Here is a 22482-nt window from a genome sequence, read left to right as displayed (position 1 = left end):
TCACATAATGTTTTAAACTCTGAGAAATAAATTCATTTGGTAATTAAAAAAAAAACAGAGTCAAAGAAAAAATTAATAATAATTTCATGATAATAACAGCAGAGCATTAAACCAAGGACAGAACCCTTCTGAGTGCAGAGGCAAATGATAGGCCCATGAAGCTGGTCCTGGTCATAGGTTGCTTTGGAAGAAAACAGAGGAAGTCATTGCCATATACACTTGCCATAGTATTGCAGAGTACTTCCTTATCAAGACCTAGCTTCTTTTTTGGCCAGTCAAAATCTGGTTTCCAGATCTGAGATTTGGCTCAGGTCCGGAAACTATTGTGACATTTTATTGAGATACCTGCCCTCACGCTCCAGGTCACTCATCCTTAATATATTTATTATTACAATTGAGAAACAATCTTTGTTGTCCTACCCCTAGGAACTGAATAGTTTTCTGCAGGCCAGAGTCTCCTGGCTTCCACTTTGATTTTTCTGCTTATTACAGCAATTGCGTACACATTCCTTCTGACGGTTAAGCATAGCCACTTAGCATCTATTATTTTGGGATCTCCCTTGTTACCAATGAACCCAGTTCTATGAGAGCATCTTCCACCATCTTCTCTGACTTGCAAAAGATGGCCATCCCTGAGTTTTTCAATTATATTGGTGCACTTCTCATCAGTGTATTCCAGATCACTGGTAAATTCAGTGTCCTCTGAGATCTCACGTGTAACAGTCATCTAGTGACTTACACAGTATGTTCCTCTAGCATGCATCTCTGAACCTTTTGAATCCCTTCTTTTACTACTTTTGATAAGAATTCTGGCACCTGTCTTGCATATAATATGGTCTATCACTTTCTTCATGCTGCTGAGAGCCCTCATGATATCATTATTTCTTGGGTCCTTGTTAGGGTGTGAAATTCTATATTATGGAAGATTTTCCCAATATTAATAAACTTTTTTTTTTATAAATCCTCCTTGATTCAGTACTCTCAGGATCAAATCCCATGCATCCTCTATTGCAGCCTACTGATATATGTTGCTGATATATGTTCTGTACAGATATATGTTCTGTAGCTCCTTTGAGGTTGGTCTTTTTCTCTTCCGAAAGACCCAGGACTTTCCTGGTCAGGTTATATTGAGACATACTGGTGGCCAGAAGAGCAGATGGCAATAAATTCTGATAGAGTTTGTATTTGATTGCAAGAAACAATCATTTCCATCATCTTTAAGCACAGGGAGTGCTAGCCTTTAATAGAAGGGAGTGAGCTACCACTGAAAGTCAAAGACTTAAGCGGAATCTAGTAATTTCAGTTTCAAATGCATCAACATGAATGTCCCTATCTCACATCTCAAGATCTCACTCCTTCCTAATCAAGGCCCTCATATTGGCATAGAAGGCCTTCCAGGATTGAAAATTCAACCTGCTCTCAACCCCTTCTCCCTGTAAAGGTTAAAATATGAACTTCATCCTTGCCTTCTTCAACCTTTCAGTTATGGGAGATGAGAACGTCTTTATTTGCTGCCAGGATTTTCACACTTAATGTTTCACTGGTGATTAATCAACCTCAGTCTTGCATTGATTTTCTCCAGCACATTATATACCCCATCTAATTCTATAATTTCTGAAATCATTTTCTCAGCCTGAAACATTGCACCTGCCAATGAATTTCCTTCCACCTGTGAAGTTTTAACAATCACATTACTGCAGCATGCCAGGTCTCCCAACATTTCACATACCATCACAGCTGGATTCCTCATCTGCAGCCAGTCAGAAGGTGAAACAGCTCCAATATCTCCTTTCAGAGTCTGCCTCCTCACACCCTTTCTGGAGCCAACTCTATAGGTCAGATTTCTAAGAAAACAGACTCTGATGTGGAGATTTGCATTTGGAAAATGTATTAGTGACTACCCTTCAGATCAATATCTGGGAACATTTAAAAAAAAAAAAAGTAAAAGGAAGAAGTTTACCTCTGATGGAATTGCTACAAAAGGCTCAGCTGACACCAAGCTGAGGTCTAGTGCTCAAGAGCCTTTCACAGTTGTTTTGCTGTGAGGCAAGGGGTCTAGGCTTTTAAATTCCTTTATTGGTCATTCACCGGATATGGCCTTTCCCTGGAGAGTAGTTATGACCTTGGGCAAGTCAGATCTCTTCAATCTGTGGAAATTTTCAGCTAGGAGGTACTTAAACATCCTGCAGCCGAGGAGAGTATGATAACAGTCACTAAACTTGCTTCCACAGTTATTTTAGGAAATATTAAGAAATGATCCAATCCTAACCAATTTTAGTTTTCTTTAGTTCATTTGTTTGGTCATTTATAAAAATGAAATATGTAAAATAAAATGAAAATCTGACATTATTTTCCAGAAACCCTCATTGACAGAAATGAAATTACTTAGATTTTCACCTCAGTACTTTTCATATTACAAAGAATGACAATATCCATATGTTCAAAAGTACTAATGCAAAGTCAGTAAGATGCAAAGTCAGTAAGCAAAAGCCATCATCTTCTCACTCACCAAAATAACCTTATTTGCCTCATTTTGCATTTGTCTTAATAGCCTTACTGTATCAACTAGTAAATTAGAGTCTCAGGCTTGGCGGGCAAACCAACTTCATCTCAGTCAATTTAGTTTGGCATTTAGAGATAGTGTTTGAACACTTCAGTTTATCTTATTTCTGTTTTGTTAGTTTTTAAAAAATACAAAGTACTAGTTTTAACTGATATTCAGCCAGTTTTTACAAAATTTGAATGAAAAACATTTACTCTTTTGGTATACAGTTGTACGAATTTTCACAATTAGGTGATATGACTAACACCACCAACAGGAAAGAGAACAGTTCTATCAACTCATGGGTTTTTCTCATAATACCTCTTTCTATTTAAGCCTTCTGCTCACTCTCTGTCTCTCTCTCGCTCTTTTTTTTTTTTTTTTTTTTAAAGACAAGATTTCACTCTGTTGCCCAAGCTGGAGTGCAGTGGTACAATCTCTGCTCACTGCCACCGCTACCTCCTGAGCTCAAGTGATCTTCCCACTTCAGCTTCCCGAGTAGCTGGGACTACAAACATGAGCCATCACAAGTGGCTAATTTATTAATTTTTTTGTAGAGATGAGGTCTTACTCTATTGCCCAGGCTGGTCTTGAACTCCTGGTCTCAAGTGATCCTCCTGCCATGACCTCCCAAAGGTCAAGGGATTACAGGTGTGAGCCACCACACCTGGCCTTCTGCTTCCTTTTAATGCTTAGTAAACACTATTTTCCATCCCTACAGTGATTTTTTTTTCAAAATGTCATATATATTGACTCATATAGTATGTAAAATTTTGAGTCTAGATACTGTCAAATAGCATAAAACATTTGAGATTCATTCATTTATACATAAATAGTTTGTTCCCTTTATTTGCTAAGTAATATTCCATTTTTGGATATATCACCACTTATTTCTCCATCCCCTAGTGATACGGTTTGGACATTTGTCCCCTCCAAATCTCATATTGAAATGTGATTCCAAGTGTAGGAGGTGGGGCCTAGTGGTACGTGTTTGGGTCATGGTGGTGGATCCCTTGTGGATGGGTTGGTGCCCTCCCTGTGAGTTCTTGTTCTACTCCTTCACATGAGATCTGGTTGTTTAACAGTGTAGCACCACCCCCTCCTCTCTCTTGGTCCTGTTGCCATGTGGCCAGTTCCCCTTCCCCTTCTACCAAAATTGAAAGCTTCCTGAGGTGATAACCAGAAGCAGTTACTGGCACCATGCTTCTTGTACAGCCTGCAGAACTACGAGCCAAGTAAACTTCTCTTCTTTATAAAATACCCAGACCCAGGTATTCCTTTATAGCAATACAAAGAAAACTAACACACCTAGTTAAGGAACATTGGCTTATTTACAGATTTTGGTGATTTTGAATTTTAAAGCTCTTGAACAGGATACAAAATCCATACTGTATTTATTTTATACATTTCATTTTTATAAATGACCAAACAAATGAACTAAAGAAAACTAGAATTGGTTAGGATTAGATCATTTCCTAATGATATTCCCTAAAATAGTTTTGGAAGCAAATAAAAGGCTTACATTTTATGTGGGTAAATATTTAGAAATAGAATTTCTGGGTCATATGTTAACAGTATGTTTAAATTTATATTAAATTTTTAAACTATTTTCAAAAGTGTATCTCTATCAGCAATGTATGAAAGTTCTACTTGTTACCCATACTATTTAGCTCTTGGTTTTGTTAGTCTTGTTGTTTTAGCTGGCAATATATCTATTTAGGTTTACACTATATGCTGTTTCACCTCATTTACATTGTAGTGTCAGATTTCAAAACCTTTTCTTTGCTGTTTGCTTCTGCCCCTGGTATCCTCCTTGCAGGTGTTTGTGACTTAGGTGTTAGTTTAGATTGTAGTTCAATTCACAAAGCCTTTGTTATGTTTCTCAGAGGCATTACATGCATACATACAGTTTGAGGATGACCCTGAGGCTTGTATAGGTTCATACACAGAATTAGAAGATCCTCTTCTCTATATGTCTCTTCTCCAGGATATCCTTCACACTTGCAGGCTCACAGAGTCCTTTTTTCCAGTTTCACTGGCAAGTGAGATGTTCTTTTAGCATTTTAACCTTCCATATTACTGCACAGTTCCACCTGCTGAACCCATCTTTGGTGAAGTATTTAAAAAGAGAGACAGAGAGAAATAACAAGAATTATTTCAATAGTTTTTGCCCCATTGGGACTCTTTTTCTTATTTCTCTACACAGAGAAATTATTTTCTCTTGAGTTTTAGATACGAAGCTACCTCCTCTGCAACTATGCAGATCGACGACCTTGGGAAGAAAGTGGTAGAGAAAAGAGAGAGAGGGAGAGCAAGAGATAGCAAGAGATAGAGAAACAGAAGGGATTTCCTCCATACTTATCAGCTCACAAAAAGTCTCTTTTTCCCAGTTATCCAGGCAGGAGGATGGATTTCCCTAGGATGCTTTGATGTTTAGGCCTGTGGCTAAGTTTCTCAATTTGGGCCTACCCTCAAGTCCAAGGCAGGAGGGCGGGGTGGGGTGGAGGCGGGGGCGGGGCGGGGGGGGAGAAGTGGGGCTAGCAGGAAATACTGCAATTATAAGTTGACTTCCCTCTAGAATCAGCCTGTTCCAATTGATTACAGAGTTGCTTTCTGTATTTTCTCCCACATGGGCTGTAGTGGGCTTCTTCTATCTTGGCTATTAGTGGAAGGTCTGGATCCTCTGTCCAACCAAGTTCACTGTAGACAGCATCTTCCTGCTAAAGTCTTGGTACTGTCTTACCGTGGCACAACATAGCATCTAGAACCAAGGAGAAGTGTGGGGAGTGGCCTGGGAAAAAGTATAACCTTCTCAGGTATTGGTCTGGAAAAAAAACTCTTTATTTCAACTGCCCACTTAGGTTCTGGGATTCAGTTTCTCTTCCCTAAAACAGCCATTTTAAAAACATGTTTTAAATGTTTAATTTTTCTTTAATTTCAAAACTAGCTGACCAACAAATTAGCTTTCCATTATCTGATATTTGCTACAATTATATATATTTTAAAGCTGGATTAAAAAATTAACTGAAATTAATAACCAATATAAAATTTTACAGTAATTTAGGAAACATATAAATATGCTTTATTTATGCCTAAACAATATGAAATTAAATTAGTTTGCCAATATCACCATTTACTGGGAATGTGTCAGGAGCTAAAGGTAAATACATGATAAATGAGCTTAGATGAAGCATTTATTTCCTGCAAACTTACCTGAGAAGTCCTCTAATATGTTTGATTGTGTCCCCACCTAAATCTCATATTGAACTGCAGTTCTCATAATCCCCACATCGTGGGATGAACCTGATGGGAGGTAATTGAATCATGTGGGTGGTTACCTCCATGCTGTTCTCATGATAGTGAGTTCTTATGAGATCTGATAATTTTATAAGGAGCTTTTCCCCAACTTTCACTCTGCACTTCTCCTTGCTGCTGCCATGTGAAGAAGGATGTGTTTGCTTCTCCTTCTGCCATGATTGTAAGTTTCCTGATGCCTCTCCAGCCATGCTAACTGTGAATCAATTAAACCTCTTTCCTTTATAAATTACCCAGTCTTTGGTATGTCTTTATTAGAAGCATGAGAACAAACTAATACAGTATATTGGTACTGGGAATGGGGCACTGCTGTAAAGATACCCAAAAATGTGGAAGCAACTTTGAAACTGGGTAACTGGCAGAGGTTAGAATAGTTTGGAGGTCTCAGAAGAAGACAGGAAAATGCTGGAAACTTTGGGACTTCCAAGAGATTTGGAGGGCTCAGAAGATGGGAAGATGTGGGAAAGTTTGAAACTTCCTAGAGACTTATTAAATGCCTTTTCCCAAAATGCTGACAGTGACATGGACACTAATGTCCAAGCTGAGATGGTCTCAGATGGAGATGAGGAACTTTTTGGGAACTTGAATAGAAGTGACTCTTGTTATGCTTTAGTAAAAAGACAGGCAGCATTTTGCCCCTACCCTAGAGATATTTGGGGCTTTGAACTTGAGAGAGATGATTTAAGGTATCTGGCAGAATGATTTAGGGTAACAACAGAAGAGTTTGAAATACGATTCATATATCTAAACAGATTTTTATTGCACAAAAGTACACCATCTTTTGAAGTGAAGAAGTTATGGGAGAAAGGTAGTACCATTGGCATTATCATTTTGATAGCCATTGACACCAGCATCCTGATGTGTGGAGGAAACCATTTGTTCATCCGTCAAATGATTTCATGAGAATCATACTTCTGTGACCTTGGAAAGGGGTCCTGATCTAGACCCCAAGAGAGGGTTCTTGGACCCCATGAAAGAATTTGAGGTGAATCCATAGAGTAAAGTAAAACAAGTTCATTGAGAAAATAAAGAGTGGCTACTCCATAAGCAGAGCAGCCCCAAGGGCTGCTGTTTGCCCATTTTTAATGGTTATGGTTATTTCTTGATTATATGCTAAACAAGGGGTGAACTATTCATGAATTTTCTGGCAAAGGGGTGGTCAATTACCAGAACTAAGAGTTCCTCCCCTTTTTAGACTATATTTGGTAACTTCCTGCCATTGTCATGGCATTTGTAGATTGTCATGGCGCTGGTGGGAGTGCCATTTAGTATATTAATGCATTATGATTAGCATATCACGAGCAGTGAGATTGACCAGAGGCCACTTTCATGGCCATCTTGTTTTTAGTGGGTTCGGGCCACAGCTTCTTTACTGCAACCTGCTTTATCAGCAAGGTCGTTATAACCTGTATCTTGTGCCAACCTCCTATATCATCCTGTGACTTAGAATGCCTAACTTACTGGGAATGCAGCCCAGCAGGTCTCAGCCTTATTTTATTCAGCTCCTATTCAAGATGGAGTTGCTCTGGTTCAAATGTCTCTGACAACTTGTAAACAGAAAAGTATCTGAGACAGGTCTCAATCAATTTAGAAGTTTATTTTGCCAGAGTTAAGAACAATGCCCAGAAGAAATAAACAAGGGATCACAGAAACAGTCTGTGGTCTGTGCCTTTCTTCAAAGATAATTTTGAGGGCTTTAATATTTAAAGGAGAAGAGTGGGTTGGAGGGGAAAGAGGGAGGGTATGGTAATCCACATGTTGCAAGGGAAAAGAAACAGACAGGGGAATAGTCAATTATGCATTAGTCTTACACTCAATATATCAGCACTTTACATAAGATAAGGTGAATCTGTGGAGATAATTAACCTTTTTTCTGTAGCTGTCTACTGAGGAACAAAAGGAAAGGCATTTTCTTGCATGACTCAGCTTTCAGCTTAATTTTTTACTTTTGGCATAATGAATTGGGATCTCAAGTTTTTATTTTCCTTTCACACACTTAATGTCTCTGAAGCTTGGCTTCTTCAGCTGAAAAAGAAGGTCGCTTATAGTAGTACCTATCTTCAAAGGATTATTAGGATTAAATGAGATAACGCATGAAAAAAGATCTAGCAAAATTTTGGCAGAGAGAGCACTATAAACATTATCTCTTATATTTGAGTGAATAGGAATAAAATGTACAAACTCAAAGTTATACCAGTCTCTGGAAACTACAGAGAGTTCTATCACAGTGATGTATACAGAAGCCAACAAGTTGATGATTCTGTGAAGACAGAATTTCCTGATGGCCTTGTTGGGACTCAGAAAATAATATCTTAAAGCATGACACCTTGGCAGGCAGAGTACTTTGAGCTAAAGATTAGAAGGCTTCAAAAGCAGCCTCAGAACCAATGTCTCTCCGACCTTCTCTACCCTCCTATTTCTCTTTCCTCTTTTCTTCTGGGCACAGGGAGGGGCTTTCTGTGATGTTCCCTTATCTGACTACAGACAGAAGAAATGCAATTGTCATGAGTCCCCACCCTAGTAATCCATTACCCAGAAAACATTAACTGTATCACAGGAGACTGAAATTTGACACCACCCGGACTATCACCTGTTCTTTGGAGAGCCCATTCATTTTTCTCCACAATTATTCACTCTCCCTTAAATTGCCAACATCTCCCCTCTAGTCTCCCCTATAAAGAGTGTATGCAGCTTTTAGGTCTCAGTGGCTTTTGGGGTACACACTTCTTTCCTTTGATGATGCCCCATGCATGTAATAAATGTGTTTGCCTTTTCTGTTGTTAATCTGTTTACTGTCAGTTTATTTTACAGACTCGATTATCAACTTCAGAGGGTAGACAGAAAGGTTTTTTTCTCCCCTACAGTCCATTACTATACGCATACCACTCGTGAAGAAATTATGTTCCTCTGTTTTTTTTAATAATGGGAATTTTCAATGAAAGAGGCTCAGAACAGGCCAGGCGCAGTAGCTCACGCCTGTAATTCCAGCACTTTGGGAGATCGAGGCGGGTAGATCACCAGAGGTCAGAAGTTCAAGACCAGTCTGGCTAACATGGCAAAACCCTGTCTCTACTAAAAATATAGAAATTAGCGGGGTGTGGTGGTGTGCACCTGTAGTCCTAGCTACTCCAGAGGCTGAGATAGGAGAATCGCTTGAAACTGGAAGGCGGAGGTTGCAGTGAGCCGAGAAAGCGCCATTGTACTCCAGCCTGGGCGACAGAGCAAGACTCCGTCTCAAAAAACAAACAAAAAACAAAGAGGCTCAGAACAAATAATTGAAGCTACTATTAATATAAAAATCAAAGAATCCACATTGCATTTTCTGAGTACTTGGTAAATTAAAAAATGGCCACAAAAACTACATAAGTTTATTCGTTATTATCTGATCATATGCTATGAACACATCTTTAAGAAAAAAGAAATTTTTTAATTTTGTATTTCAAATTCCGAATGTTGTTTCAATTTTCTAATTTATAATCAAACTTTCTAAGCCAAATTGGGAGTAATTTTATTAAAATAAATTGTTTAGCATTTTCTAAAGTGAACAAATCAGTTGGTGAAATAGATTTTTGAATAAAACTGCTAAAAAAGTAATTTTGTTATATGCCAATTTAAAAGAAAATATAAAAGCAATTAATTTACTTTCTTGTTTCAAATGAACAGCTAGAATTATATATGTTTGTGTATGTGTATATGAGTATATAACTTAGTAATTATTTTAATGTTGTTTAGTATGATTTGTAACTCTTGTGCTAAAGAGAATTAAACAGTCAGCAGTCTATCTTATTTCTTTATGAAACGCAATGCACTGTGGTTCACTGAATGACAATTAATTAAGACAATTGCTCAACTGGCATGTTTTAGCTTCCAGTAAGATATGCAAATTAAGTATAATGTGCTATCTCATTAATTAATATTATAAATAAGAAACTTTTCTCTCAACTCACATCATAATGGAAATTATATTTCCTATATTTTCAGATAGATTGTGGAAAAATTCTGTATGTTCATCCATATGTGTATTTTTATAGTATGTAATATTTTACATAAAATTACAAAGTATTGGCCAGGCGCGGTGGCTCAAGCCTGTAATCCCAGCACTTTGGGAGGCCGAGGCGGGCAGATCACGAGGTCAGGATATCGAGACCATCCTGGCTAACATGGTGAAACCCCCGTCTCTACTAAAAATACAAAAATTAACTGGGCATGGTGGCGGGCAACTGTAGTCCCAGCTACTTGGGAGGCTGAGGCAGGAGAATGGCGTGAACCTGGGAGGCGGAGCTTGCAGTGAGCCTAGATCGCGCCACTGCACTGCAGCCTGGGCGACAGAGTGAGACTCCGTCCCAAAAAAAAAAAAAAAAAAAAAAAAAAAATTACAAAGTATTAAGTTTATAATTAGATGGAAAATATCAAACATTTATTGAGAATGAGTGAAAAAGCAGCTAGTGGGACTTGTAGTAAAGAAGCAACAAAATGTATTACTCCAGAAAAACAAAGGAGATTTCCGGCTACTGCAGAGCTAAGAAATGCTTACACAAGAGGATGAACGTTCTGTGATTCCACTTACACGACATATCTAGAAGAGGCACATTCAGAGTAGTTTAGAGGAACCACAGATGGCAGGAGGGCAGAATGGGAGTTATTAGGTGATGATGATGATGTTGGCCTACTTATACCCTAAAACTTAAAGTATAATAATAATAATAATAATAATAATAATAATAATAATAAAGAGACAGGGCTCTCTTCCTGAAGTCAGAGTCCAACCATGTGGGTGATTCAATCCAAGGGAAATTCTCCACTGCTGGCTTCAAGGATGGAAAAGACCACGCATGTGGCAAGCAATGTGGGCAGCCTCGAGGACCTGAGAGCAGCCCTCATCTGACAGTCAGCAAGAAAACAGGACCTCAGCCCTGCAACTCCAGGGAACAGAATTCTGCCACAACCACGTGAGCCTGGAAGAGAACCCTAAACTCCAGATGAGCACACAGCCCAGACAACATCTTGATTTTAGCCTTGTGAGACCCTGAGCAGAAAACCTAGCCATACTGGGCCCACACTGCTGATGAACTCACAATGAGCTAATAAACATGAGTTGTTTGAAACTGCTAAAAAAAAAAAAAAAAAAAAAAAAAAAAATTGGGGAAAAAAAGGTAGGAAAAAGAAAAGTGAAGTATGTAAACCCTGGTATGTTATACCAGGTAAGTTGACTTGGGTGTAGGAAGAAAATACTAGCTCCTACATTTAAATTTTAGATTTATCTAAAAATAAATAAGACATTATACTTTACTAATTTTAATTCATAGAGTTTAAAAGGTGTCCTAATTCTGTCCCCTGTGTTAGGTGGTCAATGTCCTCTATGTTCTATGAGCTACTCAGAGGCAATCATAGGGGTTCTCCAATAATAAGTAATGATGTCCTCCCCAGTTGGTTTATCTTCAGCATAGTGTGACATAGTGCAGTAATATGCACCTGTGAAGTGGATTTACAGATTATACCCTCCCAATTCAACCAAGTGAACCCTATGAAATTATAAATTGCTTAAACCATTTATGCAAAGAGGCCATACATTGAAGGTAATACCTACAATGCAAGTAGAGTAGGCAACAAAACAAGCAACAAGAAATATGGCAGGATGGATATGTTGGGAGGCAGGACATACCACCCCCAAAACATTACTGTAGAAAACCAGAATATGTCATCGCAACACATAGTTCTTTGGCATATTTGGAGCAGATTATTTTGAGAAACCACAGACATTGGAGTAGCTCTGAAAAGCTGCCCTTTTGTAAAGGAAATTTACATCTATAGAAGGAACTTTTATTAGTAAAGGCATCTTCAGTCCATATCAACTAATCTGGCCTAGAAGTTTCTTGTGTCTTGCAGTAATAGCCATTGATGTCATGACACTGTCATGATAGAAAAAGTTTTTTTAAGTAAATATGTTTTAGATTTATTTGATTCAGTATTTATCTGTTTGACTCGCTTTACATATGTCAAGATTACTTTATTAAAAGTAAATAGGCATCCTGAGAAGGGCAATGGCACTCACACTGGTAAGTAGTTGGTGAGCAGATAGCTATGTTACTGTGGTACTATAATAGAGTCTCCCTTTTATAACAAATATTAAGAAGACTCTAATGTGAACCTGTGAGATATAATTTTAATATACAGAGTAGATAACAATTAGGTTCTCATGAACTCATTACTGTGAGCTGCTGGAATGTTTTATATATATTACTTGTATCCCAGTCTGGCTTGGAGGAGGAGGAGAAGTAGGGAGAAGAGGAAGGAGAAATCTTTTCTGAATGCCATTTGTCTTAGATCAGTTTTTGATTTGTTAGCTGAATTTCTAGGAGTACCTGAAAAAGAAGAAGAAGAAAAAAATTCTTCTGGGGTGATTTCTGTACAATCCATCCTGTGAGGCCGTTTCTAAAGCAATGTCTTATCATCTTTTATGTTTGCCACCATAACATATATTGGGGTATATATGGATATTGCTGGTGCCAATGAAATCCCCTTTACTTTCTTTCATTGTTTTTGATTCCCAGTGTCTGCCCACTTTTTCTTTCAATAGTGCACAACTGTGGCTCTTCATAGAGCTGCTACTACAGCTGCTTGGCCTGTTGAAACTAGAAGTCTTCAGAATTTGTCTTCCCGTTGCCGCCTCCTCAGAAAGCCCTTAGTTAGTGACAAACCAGTGTAGGTTATGAAAGCTCAGGTCCTCTGCCTTAAGCCAGAACAAATTTTTGACACAGAATTGACACTCCAGGAATTCTTTGCAGAATCAGGCTAAAGCACTCCCCTCAAGACTTTCCTGAAATTGTACTTTTGCTTTGGGTTCTTCTTTTCTTCTCTGCTTCCCACATTCTATCATATATTTGTTTTTTCCATCAGGGCACGTGCACATGAATTCTCAACATGTCTTTTTATTTGGAAGAGTATAAGATCAAAGCAAATTTAGAGACTATTAGTATAGAGGAGAAACCAGTTTACTGTTAAGAATAGCAAAACAAAATAAAACCAGAACCATCACCACCAACAAAAACCCCACATCCTCAAACACAAACAGCAGAACGATGACACCTGCATGTATTTATAGCTCCTAGAATTGCAAGAAGAAAGAAGAAAAATAGACATGTGAGTAGAACAGATTGGTGTCCTAATTTTCCCTCTTTGGCTTTTAAACAAAAGAAGATGTCCTGCTTGTCTGTCGCTATAGAACATATCCCCTGAAAGCACATTAGATTACAACAATGAGTTGTGATTATTTTCTTTGATTCATACAACTGATGAGTTCAGCCTGATGGTGCTCCTTTGGAGTTACAATGAGATTACTGTTGAAGCTAAAGTACTTGAAAGATTTCTTCCCCTGTGTGTCTGGTGCCAGGAAGTGCTGAGGCTGGTTAACCATCTCTCTCTATGTGGACACTCAACATGAGGAACTTGAGATTCCTCACAGGGCAGTTCCAGAGCACTCAGATTTCTTATATGCTCCAGAGAAAGCATTCTGAAAGACCGTGGCAAACACTACCATGCTGCTTCTTACCTAGACTCAGAAGTCTTGTAGTGTCACTTGTGCCAGAGTTTCTTGGTGATAAGTGAGTTATAGGGTTGGTCCATCCATGAGAGTGTGAATGCTCAGAGACATAGTTCACTGGGACCTTCTTTAGATATGTGTTTAATAAAATGAAGCGAGTACAGAAAGCGTGGAATATTTACCTTGTTCCTTAGTGAATTAGGACACCAGAAAGAGACTCTGTGCAAAGCCTTACTACAAAATAAAGTAACAGGCCAATGAAGAGACTAGAGCAAGGTCAGGCCCTAGCTGGCATACGTGAATACTCCTTATTTCTCTTCAGATGTGGATTCTGAGTTGAGAGCCTATGGGTCTGTCAGGGATCCTACTAGGGTAGAGCTAAATTATTTTGCAGCAGAAATTGAAGGCAGACAATCTTAGCAAGGGTTGAATTGAGGATATAGCAACAGTCAGATGTTTTCATCACAGTAGGAGTTGAAAGGAAGCAAATTCAGCAAAGTAGAATGGCCAGTGCTCCCCTCAATCTTATCACAGCACCAGTTTAAGAGGCATATAGGGAGTGCAGGAACTCAGCGTCTAAGAGATGTCACCTTGGACAGTGGCGATTGCTAGTGTGTGCTCAAAAAGAACTTTGAAGCCCAGGCGCCTCATTTTTCCATGGAATGAGGTCTTGCATCTCTCCCCTCTACACCCACTGTCTCCCTCAAGTATGTGGGAATTTAACATCCTAATTATTACCCTCACTAAAATGTTTCACCTACTACTGTGTTGCAAATGGGGTCTCTTATTACTCTGAATAGTGTGAATTTAATGGGAAAGGAATTCTGTTTTACAGATCGAAAAATCTGTGGCTCAGCGAGGTTAAGTATTCCATCAAGTTTATACAACCAGTAAAGGGGAAGGATCTTCTATTGAGACTCAGTTCTGGTGCCTCACATTGTGTTCTTTCCACTTTGTGATACTCTCTCTAATATTTACTTCTCTATAAGGTTGCAATTGAAATACAATTCTGATTGTATTTCATTCATGAAATAAAATTCATCATTTTTTAATCTTCACTTTTAACCAACAAATACGTTTTCCTATTTGGTAACTGTAATCTGAAAACTGCTACATATTAATAAAAACTGACACTGATCTGTTTTTAGGTGTTCATTTATGCAGTGTGAATGAAGTCGGCTGTGTAAAAGTGACAAGAGAGAGAATTTCTTATGGCTCATTAGTAGAACGTACAGCAGCAATCAATTGTAGTATTTAATAGTCACTGCACATCCAAGATAGAGATTTATTTCAGCAAAGGAATTAAACTTGGAAAAAGCAGAGAAGAAGAAGAAATAAAAGATTGGAAGTGATCATGAGAGAAGTTTACCAAAAAAGTCAAACTTTCACTAAGTTACATGATCCTTCCAGTTTTAAAATTACGTGGAAATTTAAGTTGAACCAGAAGTACATTCCTGACATTTTTCTTTCCCTTCAAAATATTTCTGTTTTACTATTCTAATATTAATAATATAAGTTTCCCAAGATATTAATCACACAATTGATTTTAAGGATAGCCTTACAACAACAGCAAAATAATAATTTAATTTAATAACATATTAAGTACTTTCAATGTATAGACATTATACCAATTTCTTTACATGAATCGACTAATTGAAGTTTTAACAACAGGTCTATGACTTTGGATATTAATATCACTATCATGAGAAAATAAGGCATACGGAGATTGAATAAGTTGCATGAGATTATATTCGTTTACTAAGTGGTAGAATTGGGATGTGAACCAAAGTAGTCTGGTTTCAGAGTTACTCTCATAACACACGAAAATGCATCTCGTTTACATCTAAACTGTATTTGCTTGAACAATATTTCAGTGTGTTCTCTCCCTAAATCCAATCAACATCATAATATGCACAAATAGGCAAAGATACTAAGTATAACTACTGAAAATAATTACTATGAATTTAAAAAATAGTCTTAGGTAACAGAGAAGGGAACAGAATGGCATAGTCTAGAGGGTAGACAGGATGAACATGCAGAGATGCCAGAGAAAACTTACATCTTCTGATCTAAGACCTGGAAATTCAAAAAGGCACTACAAGTGCTGTCTTTGGATAGGAAGTCTATGAATATACCATTTATCTGAACATAAGGGAAATGGCCTGAGAATGTGTGGTAACAATTTTGACAGGGCTCTAAGCAACTAGAGCAACTAGATTATATTAGACCTTGAGACCATGATAGGATCATGTCACATTTTGAGTTCACATTTTGAGTAAAAAGTGGAGCTCTTAGATTGTACTCACAGAAGAATAACATTATCTTTTCTACATTGTGTTAATGACTCTGTGTACTGTGTTGAGAATAAACCATAAGACCCAAGGGTGGAAGCAGTAAGAACACTAAAAAGATGATATTGATAATCAAGGATAAAGGTGATAGTGACTGAGTAAGTGACAGGAGTAAAGGAGTGGAGAAGTGGTTAGTTCTGTGTACGTCCTGGGATCTCAGAGTTTTCAGAAGTATTGAATTGGAGTTTAAGGCAAAGTAGAGAGTCAGGAATGACTCTGGGTTCTTTCATACATTTCATACATTGATCATTGTGGTTTTTAAGACTGCCTGTTCCTCAGAACATATGTCTAACTTCTCAAGAGGACTTCAGTCAGTCCTTTTGACTGGCATGTCTAATAGTCACCTCAAACTTAACACAGTTAAAATAGAAGTACTAATTCACATACAAGTGTGTAGAATATATTGTGTTTGCCCCTTCAGGAATAATTTCTACCCTTTTTTTTTCCTTATATTGTCCCTAACTTACTGAATACATCATACTTGTTATTCCTTCCATCTAGAATGTTTGTTCTACATTTATTTATATGGCTAATGCCATATTATTATCCAGGCCTCTACTCAAACATAACTTCTTCAGAACATCCCTCCAATTCTGATTATTCTCTCTCATTATCCATTTTTATGTTTTTTTTCTTTTCCAAAGACTTCCCTCTATCTGTATTTATATAGTTCATTTTACAGAATATTCATTTACTATTTTTCTCACTACAATGTAAGTCATATAGGATCATGCATCCTACCTTTATACTTCTAGTATGTCTGTTTCCCAAATACCTAGTACAATGTCTACGGCATAGAAAATCATGAATGAATGAATGAATGAATAAACCATGTTATTAGGCAATAGACAATTATTTAACTTTGCATCTAATATGTATTAACAACTTACATTAAACTTAAAGATAATAATATCTTCTCTTCACTATAGGCATAGAGGTAAAACACTTTTTAAATAAAACATTCATTATGATTTGTTATGTTTAATTCATATAGACATGGTCAGAAAAAAATCATCTTCTCATTAAAGTCAGCTAAATATTTGGTTTAAATGAATATGGTAAATATGTAGACATATTTTAAAATGTTATTATATATAATATATATACTATATATGTATATATACACATACTAAATTTACTTAACATCAACTTGGCACTACCAAAAAATGATTGTAAGACTTTGCTTTAACATTTTAAGCATTAAAAGTATTTAATATCTAAATCACACTTAGATTTAAGTCAAATTTGCTTCAACAAACAACTTTATTGGATGAAAACTTACATGCTAATATGAATAATGAATATTTATAGAGTGTCTACAATGTGCCAGGTACTATAATTAACAATTAACCTAGAATTATCTCAATTAATCTTCATAAGAATCCATTAAGGTAGCTACTCTTACCTTCCACTTGCATACAAGAAAACAGACTCTTAGGTAAAATTGTAGCAGGATGAGCCACAGACAAGAACCCCTCAGACACCGAGTTGTGGAAGGAAAGGGCTTTATTCAGCTGGGAGCATCGGCAGACTCACGTTTCCAAAAACAGAGCTCCCCGAGTGAGCAATTCCTGTCCCTTTTAAGGGCTTACAGCTTTAAGGGGGCCCATGTGAGAGGTTTGTGATGGATTGAGCAAGCAGTGGGTATGTGACTGGGGGCTGCATACACTGGTAATCAGAACAGAACAGGACAGGGATTTTCAAAGTGCTTTTCCATAGAATGTCTGGAATCTATAGATAACATAACCAGTTAGGTCAGGGGTCAGTCTTTAACTACCAGGCCTGGAATGCAGCGCCGGGCTGTCTGACTACTGATTTCATTTCTGTCTTTTCTTTAAGTCCTACTTTTTCTTTGAGGCAGAAATTGGTCATAAGACAATATGAGGGGTGGTCTCCTCCCTTAAAGTTATCTGTTCGAAGTTATAGATCTATTAGGTGGCATATTTGGAATTTTATTCCAAGTATTCCTGCCTCCAAATTTACACAATATCCCTTTTTAAGTAAGGTCATTAGTTATAAACAGCCCTATCTTCCATTTCCCCAAGCCATTGTAAAAAATACTTTAAAAAATACAACTTTAAGCACTCTAGCCAATTCCTCCACTCAACTGATTCTTTCCTCTAGTACTCTGACACCAACATTTTTTAAATTAGGACTTAAAATTCAATTATTATACTATTTTTTCCTGTTCTTTACTAATCTTGTGCTCATTTTTCCATTATTATTCAGGATGAATTTCAGGATTCATCACTAAAATTACTCTTTTGAATACTTCCTCAACTGTCTTGCCTCTCTCTGTCTCTTAGTTCTCTCCTATTAATACCCAGTGCTGGTTAAATCTAATTCTTGGGCCACTCTACCTTTGCAAACAGCTAAACGGGCACTAGAGAAGAGCATACAACCATGCTGAAAAGTATTACATTGAACTTATGATCACTATACCCAAGTTATCTCTTAGTAGAGTTGTACAATTATACTATATTTTTGTAGTTCACTCATTTTTTCCAATTTTCTAGAAAGCCATCATATACTTTCTCTTCTCCTATTGTATCTCCAGTTCTTCTTCCATCATCCTGTCTCCAAGGAGAAGATTTTAATTCCTATTTTATTCAGGAAATGAAGGCAACCAGAAAACATTTTTTACTTTGCTTCTATTAACACATATCCTAAAGTCATTTGAGACCATACACTCTACGTTCTGTACTCTTAGTTTGGATAAACTTCCTATGCTCCTTTTTTGGTTCTCCATAGGTACACTAGATCTCATCTCCTCTTGCTCAATTTCTCTGTGAAAAACATACACAAAATTGTCCTTAAAAGCAACTGCTTATACTTTTGTCTCCACGTATTCTCCAGTGAGTTTTTGTCCTTATCACTCCACAAAAAATGTTCATGTCAAGGCTACCAATTATTTCCATGTTGGTAAATTTAGTTGGTCTTCAGGTTACTCAACAATTATTAAAGGATGAGACACCATTGAGCACTCCTTTTATTCATTTGCTTCTGAGACATCTACTTTTCCTACTTCTCCTCCTATTTCATTGGTAATATAGTTTAGATATTTTTCCTCACCCAAATCTCATGTTGAAAAGTGATACCCAATGTTGGAGGTGACGCCCAGTCGGCAGTGTTTGACTCATGGAGAAGATCCCTCATGAATGGCTTGGGCCATCCTCTTGGTGGTAAGTGAGCTCTACCTCTGAGTTCACACAAGTTCTTGACACTTAAAAGTGTGTAGCACCTGACCCAGCACCTGCTCCTGCTTTTGCCATGTAAGGTGCCTATTTCTCTTTCACCTTATGCCATGACTGTAAGCTTCCTGAATCCTCCCTAGAAGCCAGGCAGATGCCAGCAGCATGCTTCCTGTAAAGCCTGCAGAGCTGTGAGCCAATTAAACCTATTTTCTTTATAAATTACCAGCAATATCTTTATTTCTTTATAGCAATGCAAGAATGGCTTAATACAGAAAATTGGTACTGAGGAATGGGGCGCTGTTATGAAGATAGCTGAAAATGTGAAAGTGGCTATGGAACTGTGTAATGGGCAGAGGTTACAGGAGTTTGGAGGGCTCAGAAGACAGGAAGATGAGAGAAAGTTTGGGACCTCTTAGAGACCGGTTAAATGATTGTGACCAAAATGCTGATAGTAATTGGACATGAAGTCCAGGCTGAGAAGGTCTCAGATGGAAATGAGGAACTTACTGGGAACTAGAGCAAAGGTCACACATGTGATGGCTTAGCAAAGAGCTTGGCTGCATTGTGTTCATGCCCTAGGGATCTGTGGAAGTTTGAACTAAAGAGAGATGATTTAGGGTATCTGGCAGAAAAAAATTCTATGCAGCAAAACATTCAAGATGTGACTTGGCTACTTCTAACAGCCTACGGTCAGATGCAGAAGCAAGGAAATGAGTTAAAGTTGAAACTTATATTTAAAAGGGAAGCAGAGCATAAACGTTTGGAAAGTTTGCAGCCTAGCCATGTGGCAAAGAAAGAAAAACACTTTGGGGGGGAAAAGGAATTCAAACAGGCTGCTGAGCAAACACTGGCTAGAGAGATTTGTATAACTAAAAAGGAGCCAAGTGCTAATAGCCAAGATAATGGGAAGGAGACCTCAAAGGCATTTTAGAAATTTTCCAAGCTGCCCCTGTCATCACAGGCCCTGATGCCTAGGAGGAATGAATGGTTTCAGGGACCAGTCCCAGGGCCCTGCTGCTCTGTGTAGCCTCAGGACACTGCTTCTCACATACCAGCACCTCTGGATTCAGTCTCAGCCCAAAGGGCCCCAGATAAAAGCTTGGGCTGCTCCTCTGGTGGGTACAAGCCATAAGCCTTGGCAGCTTCCACGTGGTATTAAGCCTGTGGGTGTGCAGAGTGTAAGAGTGAAAAATGCTTGATAGACTCTCCCTATATTTCAAATGCTGTATGAGAAAGCCTGGATGCACATCAGAAGCCTACTGCAGGGTCAGAGGCACCACAGAAAACCTCTATTAGGGAAGTGTGGAAATGTAAGGCTGGAGCCCACATGCAGTGTTGCCACTGGGACTGTGCCTAATGGAGCTGTGAGAAGTGGGCTGCTGTCCTCTAGACCCCAGAATAGCAGAATAGTAGATCCACTGGCAGCTTATGCCCTGCTCCTGGAAAATACAGGCACTCAAAAACCTGTGAGAGTAGTCATGGGGACGTAATCTGCAAAGTCACAGGAGCAGAGCTGCCCAGAGCTTTGGGAGCCTACTCCTTGAACCACTGTGCCCTGGATGCAGGATATGAAGTCAAAGGAGATTACTTTGGAGTCTTAAGATTTAATCACTGCCCTGCTGGATTTCAGATTTGCATGGGTCCTGTAGCATCTTTCTTTGGGTGATTTTTCTCCCCTTTGGAGCAAGGAATGTTTACCCAGTGCCTATACTCACATTGTATCTTGGAAGTAAATAACTTGTTTTGAATTTACGGGCTCATAAGTTGAAGAAAATAAATCTCAGATGAGACTTTTGACTTGAATTGAACTTGAGGCTTGAGTTAATGCTGGAATGGATTAAGATTTTAAGGGGGCTATTGAGAAGAGATTATTGTATTTTGAAATGTAGAAAGGAGATGAGATTTGGGATGGTCTAGGTGTAAACTGATATAGTTTAAATATGTGTCCCTGACAAAATCTCATGTTAAAATATAATTCTCAGTGTTGGAAGTGGGGCCTTGTGGGAGGTACTTGGATCATGGAGGATGATCCACCATGAATGGCTTGGGCCATCCCCTTGGTGATAGTGAGCTCTTGCTCTGAGTTCACATAATAGCTAGTCATTTAAAAGTGTATGTCACTCCCCTCCCCACTTTCTTTCTTGTTTGCTTTTGCCTTCACCATGTGAGGTGCCTATTCCTCCTCCACCTTCTACTACGACTGTAAGCTTCCTGAAGCCTCCCTAGAAGCTAAGCAGATGGCAGCACAGTGCTTCCCTTAAGCCTGCAGAACTGTGAGCCAATTAAACCTCTTTTTAAAATATAAATTACCCAGTCTCATATATAAGAACAACCTAATACAATTGACAACTTATATTTTCTGTTTCCTCCCAAAGCTTTAAACACTGGAGTAGCCCAGAGATCAGTCTTTGAATATCCTCTTTCTCTGTTCGTACACATTGTCTTGGTGATCTGATTCATCCCCAAGATTTTCAGATCTCTAAACTGATGCCCACATACTCATCCTTCCATCCTGAACTTCTACCCTGAACTGGTGCATAGAACAGTCTACTTAACATTCCTGTCTGGAAAGCATATACTCCTTTCAAATTTGACAGGCACAAGAACAAGCTTTTGTTTTCCCTTACCGAAAAGATGTTTTTCTCCAAATATTTTCCATCTGAGTAAAAGAGAATTCCATCCTTTTAGTTAATCAATCCAAATATTTTGGAGTCTTTTTTGTGTGCCCTCTTTCTTTTACAGACCATATTAAATTGCCAACCATTAGCAAATCCGGTTGATTCTGTTTTTAAGAATAATCCATCCACTTCTTACATCTCCCATTACTACTGAACAGCCATTATTATATTTTACTTGGATTACATAATGTAACAACTCAATGAGTTCATTTCGCCTCCTGCCCAGAAAAGCCAATACATTAAGAACAACAGATATCGCAGCAAAGAAAGAGTTTAATTATCTCAGGGCCAGCCAAGCAAAAGGATGACAGACATTTCTCAAATTTGCTTCCCTGAAAGCTCAGAGGCTTGGGTTTTTAAAGATAATTTGATGGGCAGGGTTCTAAGAAACGAATACTGCTGATTGGTTGGGGATGAATTCATGGAAGTGTCCAAACTGTTTTCACACACTGAGTCAGTTTCTGGGTGGGAGCCATTTCCTTGGTGTAAGTCAGAGGTTCAGGTGGAGTCAGTCAGTTGTCAGAATGCAAGAGTCTGAAAAACATCTCAAATGTCTATCTTAGGTTTTGATAATAGTCATGTTACATATAGGAGCAATTGGGGAAGTTACAAATCTTGTGACCTCCAGAACAGTAAATGATTATAGAAAGGCAAGCTGGAGAACAATAGTTAGTCATCATTTAATGATGCCTATATCTTAGCAGAATTCAGATTTGTCCCATAATCCTAATTTTGTGACCTTTAATTAATTTTATAAGGCAATTTCAGTCTCTAAGCAAGGAGGGGTTTAGCTTCCAGAAGGACCGTTATTATCTTTGTTTTAAAGTTAACAAAGGCAGTTATCTTGTGAGGCCAGAAGCAA

Source organism: Pongo abelii, chromosome 6, assembly GCF_028885655.2.
Source record: "Pongo abelii isolate AG06213 chromosome 6, NHGRI_mPonAbe1-v2.0_pri, whole genome shotgun sequence".
Lineage (NCBI taxonomy): Eukaryota > Metazoa > Chordata > Mammalia > Primates > Hominidae > Pongo > Pongo abelii.
Note: the sequence above shows the minus strand (reverse complement) of the source record.